Source organism: Sphaerodactylus townsendi, linkage group LG02 (assembly GCF_021028975.2).
Source record: "Sphaerodactylus townsendi isolate TG3544 linkage group LG02, MPM_Stown_v2.3, whole genome shotgun sequence".
Lineage (NCBI taxonomy): Eukaryota > Metazoa > Chordata > Lepidosauria > Squamata > Sphaerodactylidae > Sphaerodactylus > Sphaerodactylus townsendi.
This window is the reverse complement of record NC_059426.1, coordinates 143835987-143859951: the sequence shown is the minus strand read 5'-3', so window position 1 is coordinate 143859951 and position 23965 is coordinate 143835987. Positions and strand designations below refer to the sequence as shown.

General features: G+C 43.6%; 1 protein-coding gene across 5 annotated transcripts in view; it reads right to left on the bottom strand.

Moving 5' to 3' along the window:
• Window positions 1-23965, bottom strand: part of TMEM63C (transmembrane protein 63C) — an 81608-nt gene that overhangs the window by 36584 nt on the left and 21059 nt on the right. For 2 of the 5 annotated variants that reach the window (XM_048485420.1, XM_048485424.1), the window contains exons 2-3: window positions 19754-19929; window positions 3901-3994 (exon numbers count right to left, since the gene is read on the bottom strand). The gene's annotated coding sequence lies outside the window, so the exon portion shown is untranslated. Of the gene's footprint in view, window positions 1-3900; window positions 3995-19562; window positions 19669-19753; window positions 19930-23965 lie in introns of all 5 variants that reach the window. The other 3 variants (XM_048485422.1, XM_048485423.1, XM_048485421.1) reach the window with 3 other exon arrangements.

Genomic DNA, 23965 nt, shown 5'->3' with positions numbered 1-23965 from the left:
AACCCCCTGTCATGCAGAAATACACAGTCCAAGCACTCCTGACAGATGGCCATCCTGTTTCTGTTTAAAAACCTCCAAAGAAGGAGATTCCACCACACTCCAAGGCAGTAGTTCACTGTTGAACATCAGGAAATTCTCTCTTTTCCTGTATTTTGAATCCATTACTCCTTGTCCTAGTCTCTGGAGCAGCAGAAGACAAGCTTGCTCCCTCTTCAACATGACATCCCTTCAAATATTTAAACATGGCTATCATATCACTCCTTAACCTTCTCTTCCCCAGACTAAACACATCCAGCTGTCTCTCTCCTCATAAGGCATGGATTCTAGACCTTTTACCATTTTGGTCGCCCTCCTTTGGACTCGTTCAAAGCTTGTCAATATCCTTATTGAACTGTGCTGCCCAGAACTGGTCACAGAATTCCAGGTAGACCAATGCAGAATAGAGTGGTACTATGACATCCCTTGATCTAAATACTATACTCCCATTGATGCAGCCCAGAATTGCATTGGCTAACTTGGCTGGCCCATCACACTCCAAATGATGTTCAGTTTGTGGTCTACTGAGACTCCCAGACCCCTTTCACATGTACTGTTGTCAAGCTAGGTGTCACTAATCCTATATCTGTGCATTTCATTTTTTCTGCCTAAGAGTAGTATCTTACGTTTATCTTGGTTGCAATTCATTTTATTAATTCTGGGCCAACTCTGATTCTGTTCTCTGGGGTATTAGCTACCCCTTTTAATTTGGTATCATTAGCAAATTAGATTAGTAAACCCTCTAAACCATCATCCAAGTCATTGATAAAAATATTGAATAGCACTGGGTCCAGGATAGGCCCCTGCAGCATCCCACTAGTCACTTCTCTCCAGGATGAAAATGAGCCATTGTAAGTACCCTTTGGGTTGGGTCAGTCAACCAATTACAAATCCATCTAATAGTACCATTGTCTAGCCCACATTTTACTAGCCTGCTTGCAAGAATATAGTGGAGGATCTTGTCAAAGGCCTCACTAAAAGCAAGGTATGCTGGGTCTGCAACATTCCCTTCATCTACTAAGCTTGTTACTCTATCAAAAAAAAGAAAAGAAATAAGATTAGTCTGGCATGGCTTGTTTTTTAAAAAACCATGTTGACTTTTAGTGATCACAGTATTCCCTTCTAAGTGCTTACAGTCTGTTTGATGATCTTCTCTAGAATCTTTCCTGTTATTGATGATAAGCTGACTGGGTGGTAATTCTTTGGGTCTTCTTTTATCCCCTTTTTGAAGATGAGGACAACATTAGCCCTCCTCCAGTCTGCTGGGCCTTCTCCTGTTCTCCAGGTATTCTGAAATATTATAGCAAGTGGTTCTGAGATTACTTCTGCCAGTTCTTTTAATACCCGGGGATGTAGTTCATCAGGCCCTAAAAGATTTGAATTAATTTAAAGCAGCTAGGTATTCCTGCATTATCTATTTATTCTATGCTGAATTCCCCCTACTGCACCATTTCCTGTGGCTGAGCACTGTTTTGAGAAAAGACAGAGGGAAAGAAGGTGCTGAGTAGTTCACATACACTTAGTCAGGCCACTGGTCTATCAAGGTCAGTATTGCCTACTCTGACTGACTGCAGCTTTCCAGGATCTCAGTAGGAAGTCCTTCATATCACCTGTTACGGGACCTCTTCCCCTGAAGTTGCCGAGGATTGAACCTGGGATCTTCCACATGCAAAGCAGACCTTCTACCGCTAAGCCAAAGTGGTAGTGACTGTGATCCCCTAAAAAACTCAGTCCTATAAAGATGTACTAACTACCACTGCATACAGAGAATGACACCGATGTACTACTGATAATAGGAGGGCCAGAGAAGCAGGGAGAAGAAACATCATGGCAAGAATAAATTTTTACTCAGTCTCTCAATTATGCACGCCTTAGACTGTTGTCTAAAGGTTGCAGCCTAGGTTTCTAGCCATGATAACGAAATATCAGAGTTCAGATGCAGCCCATTTCTGAATGTCAAAAGCTGGCATTCAGAGATGGTAGCTCAGATGCAAAACATCTTCTTGGCATGCAAAAGGTTTTATGTCTGTTCATGGCCATCTTCAGTTAAAGGTTCAGTGGGGGTGCCACACTGGGAAGGGCTTCCTTTCTACCTGGCACCCAAGAAAACCAGTCAGAGTAGGCATTCGTAGCTAGATAACTTGGAATAAGGCAGTTTCATATGCTCAAGCTGAAGATAAAGATGAACATCACCACTGAGCCCCAATATAAACTTTTTAGAAGTGTAAAAGAATATTACAGCAGTACAAACTGTTGTACAGAAAAAGGTATAAAAGCTGGGCAGGACACTTTAAAGTGTTAAAGCAGTGGGTGGGGCAAAGGGGCTAAACCAGTGGTTCTCAACCTGGGGGTCGGTACTCCTTTGGGGGTCGAACGACCCTTTCACAGGGGTCGCCTAAGACTCTCTGCATCAGTGTTCTCCATCTGTAAAATGGATAAATGTTAGGGTTGGGGGTCACCACAACATGAGGAACTGTATTAAAGGGTTGCAGCATTAGGAAGGTTGAGAACCACTGGGCTAAACCCCTTCCCAATCCATCTCTCCTATGTTGCTTCTATTTGGGTATGGCTTACTGCCAAGTCTTAAAGTCCAGACTGGAGAAGACTCTGTGGGGAAAGTTTGGGGGGTAAAACTTGTGAGGACACGAAGATTCACCACCCTTCCCTTTCTCACCCCACGGTGCCTTGGCACGTGTGACAGCCCCAAGGTCAGTTTGCCCAAAACACCCTATAACACTAGTCAGATCTTAGTGTTGTGTAGTGTCAGATTACAACAGAGGGACATCTAGGACCAAATCTATTCTCTAGGTGAGCTGGTTTTTACATCCTCCTTTTCTCTATGTTTGAGGAATCTCAAAGTGGCTTACAATTGCTTTCCCTTCCTCTCCTTACAACAGGCACCTTGTGAGTTAGGTGGGACTGAGAGAGTTCTGAGAGATCTGTGACTCACCCAAGGTCACCCAGCAGACTTCATGTGTAGGAGTGGAGGAAACAAACCCATTTCACCAGATTAGAGTCCACCACCTATGTGGAGGAGTAGGAAATCAAACTTCATTCTCTAGATTGGAGTCAGCCACTCTTAATCATGATGCCACAGTGGCTCTACGGTATATCACAGAGTTGTTGGGGGGGGGCACTGTACACAGTTCTGAGTTTGTTAGAGGATAACCTGGGCAGGATAAAAATACAAATAAACACCTGGTCAGCTACACAGATCTGCCACTGTTAAACCTGGTTGGACCCAAAGGCTATTGCTAAAACAGAACACTGAATTACTTAGGTTGAATCAGGTGCTGACCTTCAACTGGGCAATAACAAGAACTGCTTGTAGGTGTGCATTTTCTATTTCACCCCCCTCCTCCTACCCGCAAGCTACCTTCTGCCTGAGGAGGTCAGGAAAGCTCCCAGACTCCAGGCCTTCTGCAAACATTGCAAAAGTGAATTATTCAATAGGTTTTCTTCCAATGTATTTGTCTGATGCTGCCTTGTACAATCCAGCAGTGTAATTTCTGCACTGTTTGATGTGTCATGTTAACACTTATGCTTTGTTTCAGTTTGGTTTCAAGTCTGTTATCAGATTTCTGCAATCCAAACCTCTATTGTACAGCTTGCTGAATGTCCACTTCCTGTTGATTTAAGTTGTCTTGTGTTAGATAAACCCACGGCCAGTCTCTCAGTGAAAGTGTGTACTACAATAACATGTAAAAGTATAATAAATAATAGGCAGTTTGTCTTTCCGTCAGATCTCTACAGGCCCCATTAGCTGTAGCTGTTCACAAAGATGCAAAGACTCTAGCTACAGAGAAGTCACAGAATTTGTACGCCTGTCTTTTTACACAGCTGAACACGCAGTTTTACACGTACCTGAGAAGGGTCACTCCCTACTTCTGATTCACTCCCAGAAACTGGTATCAGTCGCTGTCATTATGGAGCAGTCTGTCCGTGGAACTAAAAAAAACTAAAACCAAAGTGATGATCAGTCACTCAGATGTGCTAGTCCCTGTTCCCAGTGTCGTGAGAATCCAAGGCACAGGTGTCAAACTCGTGGCCCTCCAGATGTTATGGACTACAGTTCCCATCATCCGCTGCCAGAATGTAGTCCATAACATCTGGAGTCTCGTGAGTTTGACACCTATGATCCAAGGAATCCAGTCTTGCTGCACTGTGCCATCCATTGAGAAGAAGCAGAAATTGTAAGAAGCAGAAATGCCCTTCTAGATCTTCAGACCCTCTCCTCTTGCCAGCCAAACAGCACAATTACACCATTCAGTATTACACAGAAAGGTTTGCACTAAATTCTAAATTTCCTTTGTTCCTAATATTTTAGACCAACCTAAAGCAGCCTGGATAGCCCAATCATATCAGATCACAAAAGCTAAGAAGGGTTGGCCCTGGTCAGTATTTGGATGGGAGGCCGCCAAGGAAGTCCAGGGTTCCCATGCAGAGACAGGCAATGACAAACCATCTCTGAATGTCCTTAAAAACTCTACAAGATAAGACAGCCTATATTCTTACTACCCATAGAACACCTGGAAACTGAGAGAAAGGTTCATAGTTCAAAATGAACCTAGATCCCAAAATCTTAGGAGGTTGTGCGTGCCCCTTCAATAGGAAAAAAAGGGCTTGTTACAGAGGAGAAGGATATTAAAAGTATTTGCAGTAGGGAAGGCAGGGGTCAGGTGTAAGGGTATGTAGACTGAAAGAAACGACAACGCAGGGGCAGAACACAGAATTACTTTTCCAGACAACTGTTCAATTCTGCAATAAAGATGGATAATGGAGGCCAAGTTATATCGCCTGAGTAAGGATCTTGAACATCCAGCTTCAGAAGTATAGAATATAGATGAGGACCATATGAAAATTTCTGCTTTATAAAACGACCCCCAGGAAACCCTACAGAGAGGGTCAGTAACCTACTGCAATTAAACAGACAAATACCATCAGAATTCAGAGCAACAGTTTGAGAGACTGACATGTTGATTAATCCATGTATCTTCTGCAGACCAGATGCTGGTCATTGCGAGTCCTTCATTAGGAAGCTGCACCTCCAATTGTCACAATAAATAAATAAATAATACAGGAGAGTCGGGATAAATATGGACTTGGTGCTCCATGGTTTCCAAGAGCACCACCCACTTGCTCTTCTTCTGGTGGAACTGGGCAGCATGTGCAGCCAGGAACATGGGCAGGAGAAGGGCACATAGCAGGTGTCAGGGTAGGAAGAGGGGGAGGTCAGCAGTGCACTCCACCAGATGCCCAGGGCCCTAGTAGCTGCCCTACATCTGAGTATGGAAATGCCAGCCCTGTTCATGACTACAAATGAAGATCAGGAGCAGCTGTAGAGCAGCCGTAATACAGCATTCTCCCCCCCACCCCCACACACGGAGAGGACATACCCAATCATGGAAGTGCAAGGTGTGATTTGAGCACCTATTTTTTTTGTATGGATAAGATGAAGTTATCAGAGAGGCATCCCCACACAAATTAAATGAGCACTGCTACTGTGCTGCAGTCTGTGTGCAGGAAGAAGAGAAGCTTCCCACAAATCCCAAAACATTTGCTCTTCTACACCCATTCAGTACTCTGAAACATCTCTTCTGGGAAACTGAAGGCAACCTTGTGAGAAGGCAGGGAATGTTGTAGGGCTATACCACACCTGAAAACGAAGGGGTGGAGAGAGTCAAGGTAGTAGAAACGAACTGGGTAACAAATGAAAATAACGGTTCAGCTTCCCATGATATACCCTTGGATGGGGGCCAGCACCCTACTTAGCAGTGCTGCTCCAAACCACTTTGAAGTACCACTGCAGCTGCTCAGTCTGCAAAGACACGACAGATGCTTAGGAGTGTTGTAATAATTTTGACTCTGAAGGCAGGCAATATTTCTTCAAGGAGTTGTAAGGGATCTGCAAAAAAAGATGGATGGGGGGGAATCCCTGCTATTGTTATGTACACAAACCCTGCATTTGATTCTGGAAAGTAGACTTCCAAATGCTTTTTGCCACGCATTGTTCCAGAAACCTGGAAAACATGTTTGATCAGCAGCAATAGCACGTCAAAAGATGTGCATCACACCCACATTTTGGGAAGTGATGCTACAAACCTTTGGAAAGGCTGAAAAGACGCTGTTGATTTTCAGCCTAAATCAGAATTCTCTCATACCTGTTCACAAAAGACTCCCTGATATATACTTGGCTGACGGTTTCCTAATGGTGGGCTGGCGTCTGAAACAAGGAGTCATGGAAGTCCCCTCAGTGGCTCTGTGTACAGTAGCCCAGCAGCAGGGACATTGCACAACTTCCTTGTGGGAAAAAATAAGGTTCTGCAAAGAGCACCTCTTCCATAAAAACGAACAGGTCACAACAGATTTCATCTGGTTTCTCCCAAAACTTTGAACTTCTGACTTCTGCAAGATGGAACCCCAAGATAGTCCATATCAGGGGTCTGCAAACTGTGGCTCTCCAGATGTTCATGGACTACAATTCCCATCAGCCCAGCCACTTGGCCATGCTGGAAGGGGCTGGAGGGAAATGTAGTCCATGAACATCTGGAGAGCCACAGTTTGCAGACCTCTGATCTATATGGTCATGGGGAAGGCCAAGGCTGCCAACTCTAGGTTGTTAATTCCTGGATATTGGGGGGTAGTGGAGCTTGGCAAAAGTAGGTTTTGGGGAGGAGAGACACCTCAGCAAGGTATAATGCCATAGATTCCACCCTCCAAAGAAGCCATTTTATCCAGAGAAACTGATCTCTGTTGTAGTTGCAGGAGATCTCCAGGCCCCACCTGAAAGCTGGCAACCTTAGGAAGCACATGATATAAGAGGGACAGCAGAATCTGTCAAATACAGTGTGCTTGCATGCCTTTTCTCACCCGCACCCTCTCCTCTGTAAACAGCAGTGAAGTCCCCATCTGGCACTGTCAAATGCTGAATAATGCATCTCCTCTTTGTTAACCAGGAGAGCAGTCCCTGGCCGAGAGAGCCTCTAGCCTGTCAGCAAACAAAGACAGCTACCTAATCCTAAGTTATCTTTCTGGGAACTCATTACTGAGCAACATTCCCAGCACAAGCATTTGCGACATTTCTCCCTTACAAAGACAGCGTCTATATTACACAGAAATCCTCTGAAATGATTTACACTGTGCCTTTCAAAAGAAGTTTTTCCCCCTTCCAAGCAGTTCCCAATAAGAAAATTTAATTGTGCAATAAAACCACAACAAGCAAACAGACAGGAAACAGGAATGTATGCCCCAAATATCCCTATTTACTTGGCACAGTTTCCATTATCTGGCAGCTGCTCCTGATAAACCATGATTCCTATTTTGCTTGGATTAATGCTTTTTGGGACATGCTAAAATCTCATTAGTGCTGACTCCTCCAACCTGGACTGCATGGATCTGTGGCATCTTTTAGCTCGATCTGAAGTGAGCCACTTGTCTCACCATCTCCTGGGGTAATGTGCAGTTTACCTGTCCTACAAGCCTCAGTAGAGCACAATGGTGGCCTGAACCAAGAAGTATTGGGGTTTTTTTGGAGGATACGGCTTGGTAGCAGTAATGATTACTGCTATGCATGCTGGTTAGGAACAAAGGAGACTGGAGACTAGGTCTTCTCAGCATTTGCTCAGTAGCCCAATCCTGTCCTAAATGTTATACAAAACACTGTACATTGGCAAAAACAGTGCTTGGTTAATACAGCCCACAGTTTATTCATCAGAAGAGAAATCAAAGGTCAAGGGAATATTTTTATCGTTATAAAATATTCATCTTTTCTGTTATTCAAGTCTGTTGGTCTAATTTCTCACCATTTTGAGTTAGGCTGGCTGGCAGCAGAGTCTACAATTGCTCATGCTCTTAAAATAAAATAAGCTAAACTTGAAGATGCTAAAAAGAAGTCTTTTCTCAAAAGACTAACGTGACCAAAACAGAATTTTTGCTATTCTGAGCAGATGCAGAATTATATTTGATCTCCAGCTAGGATGAGGGCAGTAACCACAATCAAGACTCCGAATGCCACTATTGAGCTGATACATATCACAGTGGGTGCCATCTGAAAGTCACTTCAGAACTTGCTAAGCTGAGAAACCTTCCTGGTATCCAATAATCAGCAAGTCAGAACAAGATGAATTGCAGGAAATTTCAAAAAGAAAATGCAGTTTTGTTGCTTTGTATTCCTAGCTCCGCCTGTTATGATCTCCACCTGTTATCAGACGAGAATTGTCATAATTATAATCTAATTTCATGATAGAACAATGAAAACATACATAAGATCGCTCATGGTTGGAAAGACAAAAACTGCAGCCCAGGAGTCCAGACTGTTAGTCACACACTTAGCTGCTTTGTAAGAAGCCCTCGTGGACGTAAGAGGTCCTTTGTAAGAGGTCCTCTGAACATGAGTCAGCTGTGTGACATGGCAGCCAAAAAAGCCAGTGCAATTCTGGGATACATCAATAAGAGTATAGTGTCTAGATTGAAGGAAGTAATTTACCACACCACTCTGCATTGGTCAGACCTCACCTTGAGTACTATGTTCAGTTCTGGGCACGGCAATTTAAGAAGGATATTGACAAGCTGGAAAGTGTCCAGAGGAGGGCCGCCAAAACGGTAAAAGATCTGGAATCCATGCCCTACAAAGAGAGACTTATGGAGCTGGGGATATTTAGTCTAGAGAAGCAAAGGTTAAGGGGGGACATGATAGCTATTTGAAGGGATGCCATGTTGAAGAGGGAGCAAGCTTGTTTTGTGATGTCTCAGAGACTAGGACACAGAGTAATGGATTCAAGGTTCAGAAAGTTAGGAAGAACTTTCTGATTGTCAGGGCTGTTCGACAGTGGAATTCACTGTCTCAGCGACTGGTAGAGTTTCCTTCTTTGGAGGTTTTTTAACAAGGTTGGATGATCATATTTTTGATTGTGTGTTCCTGAGTGGCAGGGGATTGGACGTGATGGCCCTTGTTGTCTCTTCCAACTCTATGATTCTATTATTCTATGGCATTCTGTGTACTGGAAAGGGTTTTCTCTACCTTCCAGCATTAAAATCTGCTCAATTGACCATCCTTTGCTGTCCACAGCCTCAACAACAGAATGAAGCTCTCTGTGCGTATGACTTTGATGGACAAGTATGCAAGGTTACTGGCAACCTCTCAGGAAGACAAGAAGGAAATCTTTGCCAGAGATACTGACTCAGCACCGCAGACAAGTCAATAACTTGCACTGCCTCAGAAAGAGACATCAATCAATACTGCCACACTGAGCTCAGCAGCGGAATACCAGGAGTGAAGTCATGATGTGTGGTGAGAGACGGGGGCAGGGAAGCAGGGGTAGCAGTGACCTCCTGCACGTTTTAGTTCACCTCGCTAAGAACAAGACTATACTGGGCCAATACTTGCTTACATCTCAAGTTTAAAAAAATGAGAATTGGATATATGTCAGATATCAAAATGCAGGACTAACAATAGGCTTTTGAAGTCCATGCCTAAAACCACAGTGCTTCAATACTTTTTAATGCTTAGTGTGTGCTTACAGGTATTTTCGCAGAAAAGGCTTTCTTCATAAAAGTAATGATAACCTTGAGTTGAAACTAACAGAATTCTTGTGCGGGCAGAAGGGAAAGGGTTTTTTTTTCTTCACTCCCCCCTTACTTTGTTCCTGAGGGTCCCCTGTCTAGAGGAGCAGTGCAGGGAACTAGTGGATTTCATGAGGAGGAGGGAGGGTTCCATTCTGCAGGCAGAAGTTTCAGACACCAGAGAAAGACATTGTTTTGATCCAATCCAGGGTATTTGCCACTATATTTCACTACCAACCGGTTCCTTCTACGGATGATAATTTACTGATAATTTACTAAGGGTGGTAAAACTCATAATTTATTGATAATCTTTTTAATTTACTGATAGAAAATTTAGCAGAGTGGAATAGCCTTGGGCCCCCAAAACAAAACATGATTTGGTTGGGCAGGGGAGGGGAACGAGTTTAAGCCGAATGCTGGTGGGGACAGCAGAGCTTCAACTGAACGCTGGACTCAGTAGAAACCCCCCACACACACCCACACACTTCGTTGCTTCCCAGGTCCACATGGGCTTGGGAAATGGTGGTGGGGATGGGAAGCACAATCTTTTTTATTGGTAATATTGAAGTTCAGGCTTTAGAAACCTGAAAACGTTTGGTAAAATGCCAAATAAAGCCAATGGTTATTAGTTTTCAGTTTTACCCAGAAAACTAGGGGTTTTAAAACCCAAAATTTACTGAATACAAAAGACGGTGCTCACCCATAGTTCCTTTAGACAGGGTAGCATGTCATTTGTGGCCTCCTCTTAATCCTACCCCTTGTCTGCCCTTTACTTTAAATTGTTAATTTTTTACATCTACATATTTTAGCAGTATCAATAAAGGAACACCCCCCTCCCATCTTCTTCCCCACTTACTTCCTAATTTTGCACTCTCCTTCACACTTCATTTCATCTGTTTGTATCTTGCCTTTTTGTCACACAATTCAAGAGACTAACCACAAAAACAATTAAATCAGGCAGTATTTAGAAATCCGTAAAAGAACTGCGCACTGAAATCTCACACTGGCTGAAAGAGAACAACAACTCTGCCCACAAACAATTACAATTACTGTAGGACAATGAAGTGCGTGTTATCTTTTTCACACCCAGAACTACACAATGTGCAAGTCCTGTAGACTTCCTGGAAGGCAGCTGATGACATCAATGATGAAGAAACACGGTGTCCAGGATAACAAAAGGTCTGCTGGTATAGGAAAAGGGCATTAAGGGGCCCATTAAAGCAGTTTGGAGTCAGTGAGCATAAAAAGGTTTCCAAGTAACCAAGATGATTTCCCTGTGACATCTTGATGTCCCAACTTCTGCTCAGAGGTTCAACAGGGAACAGTACGTTCTATAATGCTGCTGAAATCCCCTCCCCTTCACATACTTGAAGGCTCCTAGATGGCCAGAGGGCCTTGAATCCAATTTACCAATGATGTCCCACTGCAGGCAGCTGAGCAAAAAGTTTAGAAAAATCAAAGTTTAGAATCCTGGTTTGTGAGGAGGAAAGACTAGGCAGACCAGCCGTCCCGCTTTTGGCGGGACCGTCACGCCTTTGGACAATTTGTCCCGCGTCCCGCGGGTTCTACAAATTGTCCCGATTTTTGGGAGGCTGCTGGACTGCCTTGGGGGTGCAAGGCAGTGCAGCAGCCTCCCGTGCGCCCGGCCTCAGGAGCGCATGGCCTTCTGGGGCTTGCCGTTTGCCGCTCTGTCACAGGGCGGCAAACGGCAAGCCCCAGAAGCCCGTGCGCTCCTGCGGCCCCACACGCGCGGCCGCTTCCCCATCCCGGATCACGAAGGTGACCATCTGGTCACCTTAGGAAAGACATTATGGCAAACTGAAGTCTGATTCAAAGCTCAGAGCCAAACTAGACGTTATGGTAGCCACTGGTCCAAACTGTGGCCACTGACTCGATTTTAGAAGAGTTTAGCATTTAAAATTGCCACAAGGGCCCTGTAGCAACAGGCGATCTTGTTTCCCCCACATGCCTTTTAAAGTGTTAAAATGGCTGTTATAATGGCACTTTGAAAGGTGCCATGTGGCCAGTCATGATCACGCCCTCATGGGCAATTTTAAATGGCTACATTCTTCTCTAAAATGGCTGCTGTAACGTATAGTTTGGTTTTTAGAAGCCCTTAATTGCACTCCATATATGAACATAAAGAATCTTGACAATAAACTGTGTTGGTGCCATGAATGACGTATCTGTTTGCTGTAATGTCTAAATGTAGGACTAACCCCCACCCCACCAAGCTCCCAAATGGGGAGTCAAAACACTGGTTAATTGATATTGACTATTGTGACTGGAGGCAGCTCTCCAGTGTTTCAGAGAGAGGCCTTTCACATTTTCTACTACCTCATCCTTTGAACTAGACGTACTAAGAACTGAGCACAGGACCTTCTGCTCAAAAATCAGATGCTCTGCCACCATGCCACAACTAGTCCCTATTTCAGCTCCAGCTAACTTGTTCACCTGCTGAAGCTCTCTGACCCAACAGCTCTTACCACCATTCCTCTCTGTAGTTTTACATACAATGCAATGAAGGAACTACTACCAGAGCCAAGCTATACTGGGATAAAACCTAGGAACAGTAAAGAAGAAAATGCAAAGTTCCATTTTCTGTTTCTTTATTATGATTCATGTAAATCCCTACAAATTAAGTTGCTCCCACCTTCTCTCCTCCTCATTTCCTTGCCATCAGCAACTCCATGGCCTGTTTCCACACAAGGCTGCTTTTAAGAAAGCAGTTTTTGCCCACGTTCTGACATCTGCATGCAAAACATGACTTGTATCAATTATTGGGGGGAGTGGAATCTCAGTTTTTCCTCTGAAATGTATAATCTAAAATGGTTAGAGTACTGGACTAGTGTCTGGGAGAATCAGGTTTAAATCTGTACTATGGACGCTTACTGGGTGATCTTGGGCCAGTTACTCTTTTCCTTTCCCTAACCTACCCAATAAAGGTGTTGCTGGGATAAACTGGAGGAGTGGAGAATGATGTGGGAAGTCTCTTTAGGTTTCCACTGAGGAAAAGAAAAAGGATATAAATAACTAAATCACATAGAAGTGAGCAATCCTTAGGAAATCAATGGGCCTGTACCTGAACGTCTGTCAAAGGAGCACATAAGAAGGAAACAATGCATATACATGGATTTTGTAGTCAGACAAGCTACTGGACCCCACCTTCTAAACAAGTACGGGTCTCCCCACATAGCTTCCAAAAGAGTGGGCCAGGCTTGACCAGCTTTCCCTCCCCAGTCCATTCCCACCACCAGATGAGAACTCTTTTCCTGCTGACCTCCATTTTCTCCAGCACAATATTTATTTTACCCTGTTAAATACACTGGCCTGTGCAGTAATACAAAACAAACAATCTTATTCCACCTTACAAAAAAAGAATGAAGTTAGGAGTGGCCGATCTTTCTGTTAAGTACCTGCATAAGTAATCAAACACCAAATATTAGATAGGAGTATAGCAATTTCTGTGTGCTATTCTACATCTGAAACCCTCATCCTGCATTGTGTGTGGCACAGATTTTTTTTTTGCCATCTGTAAGTCTGTTTAAGGCTATGGGGGATTCTACGGCAGCTGCTTTTTACTTTTTGCTGCCTTCCCAAGCTGCCTGAATGCCTTTTAGAGGCGGTGTGGAAGCGACATCATCCCCGCCCACCCGGAGCTCTGGATTTGGTTGTAAGGCTGTTAATGATAGGTTATTAATTCATAGGGTCACTATAACTTGGAAGTAACTTGAGAGTCCTTAACACGCATGCATATCACTTGCAACAATTAGAATTGGTGTTGAAGAGCTGATGAGAGCTCCTCCCACATATTCTGGCCAGAGTCTGATAGGAACAGAAATGATTTTTAAAAGGGGAATAAAATGTGATATAGTGATGTTATCAATTTCCACCTGAATTATAAAAATCTATTAAAATTGAGAAGATCTGATGACTTCAATAAAATTTTGCATTAAGCCATTAAGCCAAGCAGCCCAACCATCTTGGATCAGAATCAACCCCTGGGTTTTCACGTTGTCACTCCGCTATTTGCACAGGCAAATTACCTTACATAAAGCCATTCTCTGTGTTATACCACAAACATCAAAAACCTCCATCAAGTTCTGCCCACTTACTAAACACACAAAGCAAGCACTAGGAAAGGTACTGGTGAGTGCCAGCTGGCAGCTCTCTCTTCCTTTAATGTTTGGTGTTCTTGCAATTTTGCATATAGAAAACTAGGGCACATATACTTGCATGTTATATTGTTAAACCAACAAAATGGTTTTACGTTTTATAGAAAGGTACTGAATATGTTTCAATCCCTGAAACAACCGCGCCCCATAGTATCATCATTTTTGGATATGTTAGATCTCTAGCTACTTGTGACATATGAGCGATAATAACCCAACCTGAAACATTTGGGACTATGGAGAGGGAAACACGGCCACCCTGTTCTCCACCACAAGCACCAGTGGAGACACAGCTGACCTTAGTAGATCCTCCAGCAATTGTTTTGCGTCTAAAATGTTGGCAGAGGGGAAATGAGGAAGATCGGGATGTCAGCAGTCTATGTGGTAAGTCTGTCTTCCTCTGCTTTCAGTTAATTGCATTCTGAGTGAGGCCAGAGGTATGGTCCAAAGGGCAATAGCCAAAGGACTCTTGCCCTCTGGCTTGTGTTAAGCAGCTTCCTTGATCAAGACCAGCTTGTGATCCATTCTTTCCTTTGGTTTTGTTGTTTATTTATATTTCAGTACCTTTCAGTGTGAGCCCTTGGGGAGAAAAGAAGCATCAAATGGCTGCATTAAATAAATGCATCTCATTTTTTCTTTAAAAAAATAGAAGGTGCAAACTGGGAAATAAATTAGTGGATAGTTTCAGGTCAGCCCCAGCATTTTCCTTCCCTGGGATAGTCTTGGTACTTAAGGCTTTTTACAGCCATAATATATACACAGTACTAGGTTCCTCCTTGTTGGTTAATCAATGTGGGATTTGACTTCAACAATAAGTAGCACATTGTTTGTTACTGTGACTGTTATCCTAACTAGATCTTGCCTAGGGTTGAAGAGGTGATAAATGACCTTTTCACAGACATTTGACGTTTTTAATATACGAGTGTTCCAAAGTTTTTTTCTGGGCAGGTCATCTCAGACAATCCCAGATGGTGCCCATTTGGATCCTCTGCGAACTGTACTCTTGAATTGCATCCCCAACCTACAGTGCTGCTGAGCACTCACTTCTTAATGCTGCATCATCCTCAAGCAGCATCCAGCTCTAGTTCAGCATTGGAAATAAATCTACAATTTGGCACACTCTTCTGTTTAGAGTCATGAGCTCATTCCAATGCAGTTACAGAAAATATGGAGAATGCTAAAACCCCGATGCACTTCCAAAACAGAGTATTTGGGAGACAGAGCCTGGGGAAAGGGTAAATCCCAGATACCGGGCCATCACTACTGGATGAGCACCAGGAAGTGATGTCATGGTATCCTCCCTTTTTTTAAAACCACAAAGTTTCTGATGATTCCTAGGGCTTCCTTCTGTCACTTCCAGGTTTTCCCAAAAGTGATACAGCGATACAGCAACACTGTACTCTCCATGTCTCCTCCCTTAACTCTCCCACTGGTGGGAACTCAGCAGGTTAGCTCCATGGATGGACAACATATACACCTACATCAAAGACACCTTTAACCAGTCAGGGAGGAGGTGTGTGTATCAAGCATTCTCACATATTGCCTCACCACACTGGTCACTCTGCAAAATGACAATGGCTGCAGTATTGGAGTGGTATCTGTCTTGGCATCCTGGCAAATGTCCAGTCTTGTTTACCTTCCCAGAGAAAGTCCTGATTGCTGGAGAAACAGAATGGCATAATGGTCTGAGTGGCAGACTAGGGCCTGGAGACTGTGGCACTGTCATTCTCTCTCAGGTTGATCTACCTCACAGGATGGCCAAGAGGCTAAATTAAAGAAGAGATAACTGCATATTGAGCTCCTTAGAGGAAGAAGCAAAATAAAATGATACAAGCTAGCAGACAAGACAAAATGGCGTATCTGATTGAATGACAGCAAATGTTTAAATTTAGTCGCAGGGAATCTCAGTCCTGCAAATTAAACCTAACCATAGTTGCTAACGTGTGGTAAAGATTCTTCATGTAGCACTCATTTCTGTGGCAAACAGAGAGGCATTCATAACAGCAATAGCTTTTACACAGCCCTTTCCTTGCGGTTGCCATTGCCTCCGCCACCCGGCACCATTACTGGACTTTTAATTCATCAGTTTATTAAATGTTTATCTGGTCCTTCCTCCAAAGAGCTCATGGTGGTGTACATTGTTCTTCCCATCTCCATTTTATTCAAAAACAACCTTGTGATGTAGGTTAGGCTGAGAGAGACTGGCCCACCCAGCAAGTTTCATGGCACAAAGAGAAACTGAACCAGGATCCCCCAGATTCGGCATTATACTGACTCGTCTGTAGCAATTACTAATTTTTAATATCCCCCAAGTAGCCCTCCAGTGGCATGTAAAGACCTGCAAAAAGACATATCTTCCCATCCCCACAGTACACAAATAGGCTTTGACTGCAAACCTTTTCAAAAGATCTATTAAACTAAGGTGGAAGAGACTGAAGCAGAGCAAGGGAAACCCAGAAAGTGGAGAATTAGGGAATTACTTTGTGTGGATGCTCCAAAACCCCCACTTCCACTTTGCACAACATGTTAGAACCAAACCTCTGTGTAAAAACAACTCATCACATGAACATAAGAACAGCCTGCTGGCTCAGACCAGTGGTCCATCTAGTCTAGCGTCCTGTTTCACACAGTGGTCAACTAGTCACCCTGGAAGGGCAAAGAGGTCAAGGCCTTGCCCTGGTGTGGCCTCCTGGCACTGATATTCAAAGGCTGCTTCCACAAATCAGAAAAAGTGCCTCCACTTTTGTTGATTAGTTTGCATTTAGGTTGCAGAAATGTTTTAAAAAATTGCTAGTGATATTCAGCCAGCTACACATTTCTCTTAGAATAATTAGCAGTCCATTAGTTCTAATTGTTTCTGTGGGAAGCACAGCAACCGTACTGAGCTTTTATATAACAACAACAAACCTCTTTTCTGCTCAAACGGCTACTGCCCATTTTCACTTAATTAGTGCACTATTACTGTAGGTTCATTTGGGTGCAGTCCTATAGTTGCTCTACTGGAAGAACAATTTTAAAATTCTCTAATCCATTCCCTTGAAATAAGGCTTCAACTCTCCAGAAACAAGAGTGTGAAAACCAAAACTTCCCTTGGTAATTTTCCCCCAGTGCCAGCCTCATGTTTATTTCTGTTTAAATCCAACCCCCTTCAATTTCTCTCTAATAAACAGTAGGCAGAGGGAAAGACAAAACAAAAAGGAAAAGCCGTAATCTTCATTTCCTGTTCCCAAACACCCTCAGACATCTGGCTGGCTAAACTCAGAAACACAACAGTGAATCTCTAAACTGTAATCAGATGCCACATACACTTTGAAGTATATTTGTTATAAAAGTGATTCCACTTTATTCCCAGGCTCACGTGTTCCCTCCCTCACACCAGACTGATTGCCTTCTAAACCAGAACTAGTTGCAATTAGCAAAGATGTTCCAGTTGAACCTCTTTAATACATTGGGGGTTCTTTCTTATTGACAAACCAGCCATGGTATAAACTCCTAGTTTATAGGCAAGAAAGAAACCTTAATGTGCTCAGGTGTTTTGGGGACCTAATGCAGATCAAGACTGTAGCACATGGGAAACTGGGGCTTAAGCCTTCTCCTCCACACTGTTTTCTAGGCCTGAAACAGCTATGGGGAATCACTACTGACCTCGCTGGGTAAGCTTACATGTAATCATGAGCCACACAGGAGTTTCCCCAGCTGAGTAAACAGCAGTTCCCTTGAGTCATTTCAGTTCAGGGAACTGGGAGGAAGAAAGGTACACGGGTGTGAAATTTCAAACATTGTTGGGGGTGCAAACACAAACCTTTCAGAGGTTTGACAGGACAAAGGGAAGACCTAGAAACTTTCCTAATTTAGGAACTTTTTGATGTTAGTTCCATGTGCCAGAGAGGTGTTATAAGAGCCCCGAACTATCCCACAGACAGTTGTGTTCATAGGAACTCAGTTCATAGGAACTGAGCCATCTCATTGCATAGCAATATAAGATGGTGAGAACCAGCATGGTATAGAGGTTAAGGTGTCAGACCAGGATCTGGAAACCCAGGATCAAATCTCCACTCTGCCATGGACACTTGCCAATTGCACACTTTCAGCTTCAACCCTGGCTAGTATTTGGATGAGAGACTTTCAAGAAATACCAAGGATGAGACGCAGAGGCAGACAATGGCAAACCACAATGCTAATAACTTGCTGCTTGCTAGATTGGAGCTAGGAGTGGTTGTCTTTAATGGCCACAGTGCACCCAACTGCACATTTGAAATATTCCTTGATGTTTGTGCTTGGAAAAGTTCCTTGTTTACAGCTGAGCTTGACCTTTCGAATGGCTGGAAATCTTGGACGGCATCATCGTATAGGATTTCTCGTAATGAGAGATGATGAGCAATGTTGAGAATTTCAGCTTTCATATGCTGAAAGTAGCATTTACTCTTCATGGCTTTGAACACCCGTTTGAGAATGTACACAACTCTCGCGTTTAAGGGGAGAGAATTCTGAGCTTTGCATGCTGATCCCCACAGCTTACAGTTATTCCTCCCTCAACATATACCCTCTTTCACTCACACTTACTCTTACTTAGCAAACTGTTTACCACACTGGCCTTAAGAATTCCAAATTCTACATGGTACAATATTCAAAAAGCAGAAGGCAAAGCAAGATGGAAGTGAGGCTGGTGGGTCTGTTTGCATGGTGAAAGTCCCAGGTCCAAATCCTAGCATTTCCAGTAAAATGCTTTCAGCGAGCAGGTGATGGGCAAGACCTTTTTCTGCCCAAGATTCCAGAGAGCAGCTGTCAATCAGATCAGACAACTCTCAGCTCAGGTGGACCAAATGTAAGACACATTATAAGAAGGTCCATGCATATCTAAATTAATAAATTACATTACTTGCATGGCTTGACTGATCATTGTAGAGGGGCTCTTTCGGGAGGGGGTGTAGAATTTTCTCTGCTTCAGTACAAAAGAAAATGTGTATGTGGCTAATGGTGCCAAAGTACTTCTTTTAACATCTACGCTAAACCAGATTTACAAGAAAGAGTTTTACATAGCAATAAAAATCTATTTTAGAAATTCTCTTCTTTTTAAAGAATGCTCACAGTTTTTTAAACACACACATCTCATTTGTGTATTTTAGCTCTTGATGTCCTTCAGGGATTTCTAGGTGGTGTGCCAAGAAGACATTCTTGCTTGTTGTCCAATTTCCTGTACCATACTGCGAGGGGCAAAACAGCACACAACATTGAAACGGGAAAGGCTTCAAGATCAAGAAAGTCAAGTCAACAAGACAACTGCTATAAGGGTCAACTGCAACAACGAAATCCTTCCAAAATGTTACATCCCATTTTGAGGTCAGGAGGGCATGAGTACAGTTAACCATCTGCCTCCATGTTCAGCCCTGCACAACACAATGCTCAGTATTTTAGTAGCACTCTCTGCAGTCTGAAAGCTAGTACCTATTTAGAAAGAATATAATGAGTTTATCATATTCCTCCTATAATCACATAACCCGAGAAGCGGCTTCTCCACCATGAAGTTCTGAAGGTTGCAATCCCACCCCACCTTACTCCACATGCTGGCAGAAGACCATAAGCCACTGAGAAATGCTGAAGAACACTATCCAATTCCTTGTCAGAAGCTGGAGTTGTTTATTCCTGATGCTGACGGTACAGATAAAGCTCTGAAGATTCCCCACACAGCTCAATTTCTCCATGCATAAAACAGAAACCCAGCAGGAGTTTTAAAAATCATGTGAAGAACTCATAATTAAAAGCATAACTCAAAAACGTAACAGTATCTCCCACCTCAAAGAGCTTCTGTACCAGGTCCTTTACTGTGAATACATCTGTGATGATAGAGTCTACAGGAAACCTTTTGGCATAGTAGATTAAGATCTTGCTTCAAGAAATCCTGATGCAAATTAATACAGAGGAAAGCATGGCATAAGTCAATAATGCTGCCTTAAAAATCACAAAACCTTGCAATTTCCACTTACCCTAGACAACAGCTGGCTGATCCCCAAATACAGGCAGCAATGTTAATAGGAGGGAAGGGAGAACGCGTGATCCTGGTTAATATCTGGCTCACTGAATCTCTTCTCGAAGTCCTGACGAAGTTCCCAGAAAACCGCCCAAGAGCTTCACTTCTTGCTGAGAAGCAGCAGCGGTGCCTCTACAGACACAAGAGGGAAGATGCTGTCAGTACATCTGAGACCGCTACAGCGTGTACGCAGCTGATGATGCATGAAGAATTGGCCTCCTTCCCTGCAGATTGCCTTTTTTGGACACTGGGAACAGCCATGCATTGACTGGCAGATCAGGCTGGGGTGGGTCAGCTTTGTGGAGAAGGAAGGCTCGGCTTTTTGCTTTCCCCAGTTCTAAGCACGGTGCATTTCCCTGCACAGGGGAAACAGAGACCGTGAAGAAAGATCATCCTACATCCTTGGCCACCTCAGCTGGGCTCTGGCCATCAGCAAGCACCGTCCTTTCCCCCCACAATTATGCCGTTTATATATCACACTTAGCAGGCCATGCTGCTTGGAGCATTTGTCTACATGTGTGGGAGGAATCTGGCAAACACACACATGCACAAAACCCTGTCTCTGCAGCAACTCGTCATTTTTACGGGGTTCAGTGCTTTAGTTATTCCCCTACTAGGAAGGCTGATGTCCACAGCTAGGTCACTGTTTGGGGAGGAAGAGCCTCAAATATTGCCTGGTTCACTGTCTAGCCCTTGAGACTATCAAGCGTGGCAGTAAGAGATGAATCACTAGACTGTGAACCTGGAAGGGATTTCTCCTGCTGTGTGGCGACCAGCCTGTTCAGATTCCTTAGAGAAAGAGCCTCTGATTACATTAGATGGCCACTAAGAGGGAAGAGAGTCTGGCTCCCAGACCCAATAGCGAGGTTCTCCTGGTTTCCAGTTGTATGTCTGCGTAAGGAACTTTAGTCGGCTGGTTGCCTCTGCTTCCCCCACTGAGACATTCTAGGAACTGTCCACCCATCATATTTTTTCAAAGGATTTTTTTCTTGCAATCATCAGCAAATATACAAATAGGCCTTTTCAGTGGAAACTGTTTGTTGATTGTCCGGGGTCACTCACAAATCACTGCATTATTCTGTGGAACTGTGAACTCCACCCACCAGAGGTAACCACCCTGTTCCCTCCATCCCATCCTGAACAAGAGGAGCTTGAAGAACCCTTGACCTTCAGGAGTCAAAACACTTCGGGCCCCTAGTTCTTATTTGTTCGTTGCTGTCAACCTCAACACAAAAACAAGTGTTTGAAACGCAGCTCTCTGTAACTACTAAATTAAGGGTTGATTTACACTTCACAGCGGTAGGCCTATTTGCCACACTCCCACTCACATGTTCTCTGTAGGGGAAACAAGAAGTGCGAAGAGAGGATGTGCATTGCTAAATACACAGTAGATATGCACCCGGGAACCATGCAAATCACAACTCCCTAACAGGAGTCCACATGTGCACCTGTCAGGAACAAAGCCTGGTATATGTAACCTGATTGTAACAGTCATGTAACCTGATTGATATGCACCTTGATTGAGATGGTAAGGGCCTTTCTCTCTTTCCTTACTTCCCTTCCTTGATGTTGATAGCTGTGACTCCGATTGTAGATAAATAGGCAAATGACCCTGAGGAGTCTCTTTGAGAAACAAGATGTGCCTGTTGGCCTGAGGGGGGAAGGTGAGGCAGGTGACTGCATCTGTCCCTACCGTTTCCCTCCAAATAAAACCTACCCCGAAAATAAGCCCTAGAATGATTTTTTGGGATTTTTGGAGGATGATTGAAATATAAGCCCCACTCCAAAAATAAGCCCTAGTTACAGATTCCCCGGTCATGTGGGGGGGTGCAAGATCATGGAAAAAATTAGACATCCCCTGAAAATAAGCCCTAGCGCATCTTTTGGAGCAAAAATTAATACAAGACCCTGTCTTATTTTCGGGGAAACATGGTATCGCTCCCTTGAGGCATCTAAGCCTCCAAAGAACTCTTTTCACACTTTCTCTGGGAATTCAGGAGGGGGGACTGGGCTAAGGATAAAGGGACCTAGGAAACCCAGGGCACTCAGAACTGGCTTTCTAAAGCTACGTACTAAGCCTTTCAATAAAAACTACTGATCAAGAATCCAGAGTCTGTTTATTGACTAAAGGCCCGAGATCTGACAGCACCTTAGTATCTCGACACTTAAGCTTCCCCCTTTCACTGTGTCCTTAAGACATTGGTGTAAACGTATCAGGAACTGATGCCATCAGAAAGTATGGACCAGTCTTCAGAAGAAAGAACACTATGTTTGACACAAGAGGCAATTGATCAGGACAATGTAGGATATACAGAGTAGGACAGGCTCACAGGGGCAAGAATTCTATGTTTTAACTGGCCACTGCTGTTTTTCCAGGCTGTGTGATTGTGTTCTGGTTGTTTTTGTTCCCATCCCACAAGATATGTCTCACTGCGATATACCTCTGAAGATGCAGGTGAAATATTAGGAACAAAATCTACCACACCACAGACACACGGCCTGGAATAACCACAACAGTCAGTTGATTCTGGCTGCGAAAGTCTTCAACAATACATTTTACATTTTAGTTTAAGACCACTTTTCAGGCAAGTATGCAACCCTCCAAGATGCACAGAATCCTTTCCAGGCAAGTATGCAACCCTCCAAGATGCACAGAGTTGAATGACGACAACAAGATGAAAGAGAGACATGGCCAAGAGCCCACCTGTTCCTGTTGGAACAAAAGCCATCCTTTTGCCCCAAAACGTCTGACAAATGTCACTATTAAGCCTTAGTCCATTAAGAAGTCTGACTCCAACCCCTACTAACAGCTTGTTTTGTAACTTAACAACAAAATGAGCACATTGCACCTTGACAATAACAATGTCTAATACTATTTTCCGCACTATCCATCTGCAAAGCACCAACCGAACATTAACTAATTAGATGGCATGCTCCCTGGGCAGGGACTTTTAACTTGTTTGGCAATGTTATGACTTTACAATCAGCATTTGACAACTGCATCGATACTCTGCGTTTCTTCTGCAGCATTACCAAGGCTAGTAAAATATCTTGACAGCCCTAGAAAAGTACAAAGAGGTAGGTAGATTTGTCCTAGTGGCACAGACTATCTTCATGTCCACATCTCCTTCTCACAGTCTTCTCAGAGGCTGTAGCCTGTCCTATGTGGAGGATGATTGTGTCATTGCAATGGACTAGATCAATTCCATCCCATAACCTGCACTAAGATGAGTTTTGAGATGTCTCATTCAAAGAGAGGTGTGTGTGTGTGTGTGGGGGGGTGTCAGGTGTTAAATATGGCAAATATTAGGACAGAAAACTAAAAGTTGCTAGGAACAACATCAGCTACGCAAACCCACAAGATCAGGAATAGGATCCTATTGTTAGTTATTTTGTGGCAGTGATAGAAGCCTGCCCACAGGCCTGGGGAAACATATAGACCATGATATTATTCACAATGGCTACCTGAGGAGCTATTACCTTTTAAAAACCACCAAGAGCAAATGTGAGCTTATGTTCCTGCAGGATAGCCTCTAATGGCCGAACATATTTTGGAATGAGTGGGAGGGGGTAACCTTGCACAAATCTGGCTGCTTTGCTAAGTCAGTCTTTCTCCTGAGATGTTCATTATGTGTTTTTGTTTTCAGTGTCACACAGTAGGCCAAACAATCGATGCACGTATTTTAATTTTTTTTTACTAAATACAACCAACTATTACTCACCATAAATACTAGTATCTTTCATATCCAACCCCTTATATTTATTTATATATTTTATTTATATTGTATAGTTTAAATTTATAGGCCACCCTCCCCTGAAGGTCTCAGGGCGGCGAACAACAGAAAGTAGAATGACATAATATAACAAATTAAAACAGTGTGAAGACCCATAATCAACAACTTAATAAAACTATGATCAGGAACCATATAAAACATAAGACAGATGGCAGTGAAAACCCTACCCCCTCCCTCCCCAGCTGAACACACTGGAGGCCTGATGAAATGGGGTCACATTCAACGCGGCTGGCCAAATGACCGGGGGAACAGGTCCATTTTACAGGCCCTGCGGAAACTCTGCAAGTCCCGCAGGGCCCTGGTCTCTCTAGGGAGCCTGTTCGACTGGGGTGGGGGGAGGGAGGGCTGTAAAAGCCGTGGCCCTAGTAGAGGCC